Source organism: Palaemon carinicauda, chromosome 14 (assembly GCF_036898095.1).
Source record: "Palaemon carinicauda isolate YSFRI2023 chromosome 14, ASM3689809v2, whole genome shotgun sequence".
Classification (NCBI taxonomy): Eukaryota; Metazoa; Arthropoda; class Malacostraca; order Decapoda; family Palaemonidae; genus Palaemon; species Palaemon carinicauda.
In genome coordinates this window covers 56662148-56667147 of record NC_090738.1, presented here as the reverse complement: position 1 = coordinate 56667147, position 5000 = coordinate 56662148, and the positions used below count along the sequence as shown (strand labels likewise).

Below are 5000 nucleotides of genomic sequence, written 5' to 3'. Positions count from 1 at the left end.
GAACGTTTCTTGAATAGGTAGGGGAGCAATTTTTACTTCACTGGCTGTAAGAAGTTCAAGTAATTGAATATTTTGTCAGCTTGAGAATTGAAATGCTAGTTGGAAAATCTGCAAGAATAGATTAGTTTACGTAATTACTTTTGTATTCATTTGCAGTGATGAGAGAAAGATTATGTAATGCTAGACTGGATATTTGTTTGTTTGTTGTAACCACAGAAATACAGGAGATTAGTATTCCCAGAGGTTAAGGGAAGTAACTCCATTGAACTAAATTTCATTTACAGTAGATGTAATAGGAGAACCAGGTTTGGAAACAAAATTAGGTTTGCAAGGAAATCCAGGCATAGAGACATCTAAATGCAGCAGAACCAAGACTAGCTTAGAGACAGAATCCTTTAGATGTGTAGAAAGAAGGTTGGTTGTTATATACTCTTTGAGAGATATAAGGCTGAAATAAGGAATTTTTCCACCTTGCACTTTGAGTAGACTGAGACTGTACAACCAAATTCGGAGGAAATTTTGTCCATACATTTTCAACAAGATTCATGTGTCAATTCAGGAATTTTCATAGCCTTTTATTTAGCACCAAATATACTTACTTTGTATTTGTTATTATATCGAGAATACTTTTTTTTTTCTTAAACTAAATCAAGTGAATGTTTTCAATATTTGGGAAATGCCTACCTTTATACTAGAGACAAAACCTATTGGTAGAACACTAACTGACAAGATTCTGTTCTTTTGAGCAAACATCTACTCTGATATTTCAGTTCAGTAGGGTCCTATTCAAACACTGGAAACACTGGATTTGTCATCTTCTGAATTTCTCAATTCACGGGAAGATAACATTTTAGATGGAAGAATCAATAAGATGGTGTTGTTTCTCCCACCTAGTTTCATAATTGAGTGGGAGGGAAATCAATCTGGAATCTGGAATCTCTTCCTCTGAAAAGGGTTAGAGGTCTTTGCTGAAGACTACCTCTTTTATATATCAAAGGATTTATACGAGTAACTCCACCAATATTTCCATCAGGAGATGATATGTGGTTTATTATTAAAGTTACCTGCATAGACTAGAATACTTTTCCCATATTGTATGATCTTCCTAGACAGAATGTTACTAATCTTCCTTTGCAGAATTTTGTCTGCTCTTTTAAAGAAACAAACTACTATGTCAGACTTGTAATATTTCCTGTTGTGACCAAGTCACGTACAGTATATCCATTATTTTTTTGTAATTAAATCATATTCCTTGTCAAATACATTAAAAAGCTCAACAGTCTTAGCAATGCATTTAAAATCTGCGCTGAAAAATCTATAATAGTTGCAACACTATGTGATGGGGGGATATAGGCTTCAAAGAATTTGACATTCGATGTTATTTTAAGCTAGATTCTTTTCGCTACATAAGGTTTCATGATTTGAATATAGGTCGTGGTAGCTTATTAAAAACTTCCCTGACTCAAGCCCAATACGTTCTATTTGTGTCTGCAGCCTCAGGATGTTTTTGGAATCCTAGGTCTACCTACTGTGGTATCAGCAGCCTTTGCCTGTTGCTAGCCTTAGGGCAAGAGGGCCTTTGGGTGCTGATCATTTCTATAAAATGGCCAGTCTCAAGGAAATTACCTTGTCCCTTGCCGTAGCTACTTGTGATCTATCTATAAACTTCCAAAACACTGGAATATATGTGCCTTGTAACACCTTCAAATCTAATTTATCTCTAGGATGTCTATAATGAAATTATTGGCTGAGTAAATGATTATTGCTCCAGTAACTTTAGGACTGGCATCTTAGTTATATTTTTAACAGTCAACAGAAGCAGGGGCAGAGGTCATTAAATGTGTGTAGGGTAATCAGCGGATCTATGAGAGGAAAATTAATTTATGGGCAAATTCACTGAAAAGGGTTTTCAAAAAAATTTTAACTGCATGAAAATATTAACCTGGTGAGGATCCAGTGACGTACTTTGTCTTCATCCTTTTATTCAGGATTCTAATGCAATTTTCAGTTTCTCATGAGCATAATAGTGATTTTGTTGGTTGAGAAAGTATCATGTGTTGTTCAGGGAATTTCCCTTATGGTCCCTCCACATTCTAACCATATGGGATAAAACCCAAAACAGACTCAAGTTTATCTTAAACTTACCTGTTAGAGCTGAAATCAAGTGAACATGGAATTACTCTCCCTTTATTATTTCTCACTGTTTCTCATGGTGGGTTTCTAGCCCGATTCTGAAAGTTTAATCTAGTTATTGGTTCCACCTGGATTCTGGTAGTTATGTCAGAAGTCTAAACCTCAACTGATGTCCCCACAAATGTTACAAATAGTATCAGATGCAAATCCCTTTGGTCCGTCTCTAATTACCGAAACAGTAAAATTGTATTGTGGAAATATCTACACTTTTTACTCAAAATTTTACCAAACAAAATGTAACACTTGGAAGCAGTGTATATTGTAGATATAACAGCAATCTGGATGGAATTTTAGGAAATATGAAGGGGGTTGGATTTAAAAAGATAAATAAAAGGAAAAAAGCGTTGAGGTGGTTTGGGATGCACTGGAGGAAAAGTCTCAAGGCTTCAACATAGACAAGAATATTCCATCATGAAGCTGAACAACTTTGTCATGGCATTCTCTCTCATTTGCTAGCTCACCGCCAAATGTTGTGACCATAACATTTTCTGTGTAGACTGATAGGTGGTCGGCCAGGAGCAGTCCAGGGGCCTACTAAATGTGAGTCAATTTATATACCACCCAGTCATGTGTCACTTTGATTATTTCGTTAATAAGTGTAGACTTATTGCCATCCAGTAAAAAACCGGCCTCTGTCACTACTGGTCCTAGAAATAATATTTTTTTTCTTTTTCAGAATAAAAGTGACTTAGTTTGGAACCTGCCATCATGACTCTTTCTATATTACTGTTAATTTTATGCAATTGAAGGAGAGACAGACCTAATGTGTTTTTCAAAAGTATATTTTTTTTCCGAGAATCTGAACTAAGATTTTAAAAGTCATACAGAGTTAAAACATTATCAATGCTGAGATCCAGATGTTGAGGAGCAATTGCCCTCGACCTACTTACAATCATACTTTGAGTTTTGTTTGGATTCAACTTCATAACCATAATTTGCACCATTCACTATTCTAGCTAGATCTGTATTAAGGGATTCAGCAACCCAGATCTATATTCAGGAGATGGAATTGATGCAAAGAGAGTAGCATTATCTGCATATGCAACGACCTAGTTTTCGAAGCCAAACCACATGTTAATGTATATGGTATGGAAACTAATGGGCCAAGAACACTACCCTGAGAAACACCAGATATCACATTCCTATACTCATTATGGTGCCCATCAACAACAACTCATTGCGCCCTATTACTTAAAAATTAAGTTATGGTGCTAAGAAAAGACCCACTGATTCCCAACTGTTTTGAGTTTGAAAGCAAGAGCCTCATGATTGATATGGTCAAAGGCAGCACTAAAATCAAGCCCAATCATACAAACTTCCTTACCACCGTCAAGAGATTTCCGAGATTTGGGCCAACAAATGAAAAGTCACCCATTCCACTAGATTAGTGTTTCAATTGCTTGCAAAAAGAAGGATAGGATATTCCTATAAATTATAGTACTGTACACAGTTATCTTTACATGCATATTAAATTTGTATCAATAATAAATAGTCCCTGAGAAATATTCAATTAAGATGGGTAGCTAGATGAGAAATCAACAGTATTTTGTTTAGGATGAGAATTTTAAGAATCTTTGTGCTCGAGATAATTTGCTTAACATTGGTTAAAGGATGATTTTTATTTTACTAAGTGTTATATTTTATATTCACATACCCTGTGAAGGCTTTTTTTTTTTTTTTTTTTTTTTTTTTTTTTTTTTTTTTTTACAAAAGAATCTTTTCCCTTGGTTAAGAATAGAAAACTAATTTTGTAGTTATGTTTTATTGAGGTCATCTTCCTAATGCCTCTACGTGCGGCTCTCCATAACATGAGATTCTTGACTAGGGGCCCTTCTTTTTAAAAGGTTGCACACCCCTGTATTAACGCCACAAGTGTTAGTAATAAATAGTCATTCTTATTTTATGTCTGATATCGTGGCACTGGCACTCAAGGTCAATAACTAGCTCTTCTTACTGGATTATGCACTTTGTAGTTGGGTAACGTTTGCAGTATTTTACTTTTGATGGTAAAGCTTCCCTGTGCTATCTTATATTAATTCCAATCCGTAAATAGATTGTTTACATAGACATAATATGCTTTCCAGTATGCGTGTGTTACCTTATCATGGATAATTCTCATTTCATCACGCCAAATAACCACAAACATTTCTTTAGAATCAATAACGATATAAGAAAAATTTGACGTTGAAACATTGTTTCCAAACGGTGTCCATGGTCAATTGTATTTATTTTTAAAATGTTTTAAACTATGATTGCAAAAGCCAACGTTGCATCCGGCGGCTAACATTCCGTTTACTACTTAAGCTGTTGTGGTTGATTTTATTAATTTCACAATATAGCAGAGGTCGTTTCCGAAGTGTGGCACTTGGAAGGTACATTTCATCTAGGAATGCCAAGATGAGGAAGGGTCACTACACTTCAAATTTCTTTGAGGGGCGTCCTTGATACTTTTAGTGTAGATGTATCTTCGAGTTAGATGAGAAAGTCTGCTTTTGAATAAATATTAATGATTTTTATCAATTTTTGGAACTCTCTTTACATGACTTTATGGATGTAAGTAGAAGTTGGTTGAATGAATTATTCACTGCAAGATTTAAAGAATTTAGATTTTAAGCGTCAATTATTTATAGTAAAATACAAGTTTATTTCCAGTGTGGAGAACCATCCCTTTTTTAATGTTAGACTGCGGATATTAAACAGTTGATTTATGAATTTAAAAATTTAATTTTAAGTCGCCCCGATCAGGCGTCCCATACAAATCTTACACACTAGATAGTTACACATGTATAGAAGCTTTCAAAGATTAT

General features: G+C 34.7%; 1 protein-coding gene across 5 annotated transcripts in view; it reads left to right on the top strand.

The window, feature by feature from the left end:
- The window catches only part of LOC137653593 (6-phosphofructo-2-kinase/fructose-2,6-bisphosphatase 1-like), a 388947-nt gene that overhangs the window by 151888 nt on the left and 232059 nt on the right, over positions 1 to 5000 (top strand). The window lies entirely within an intron of this gene.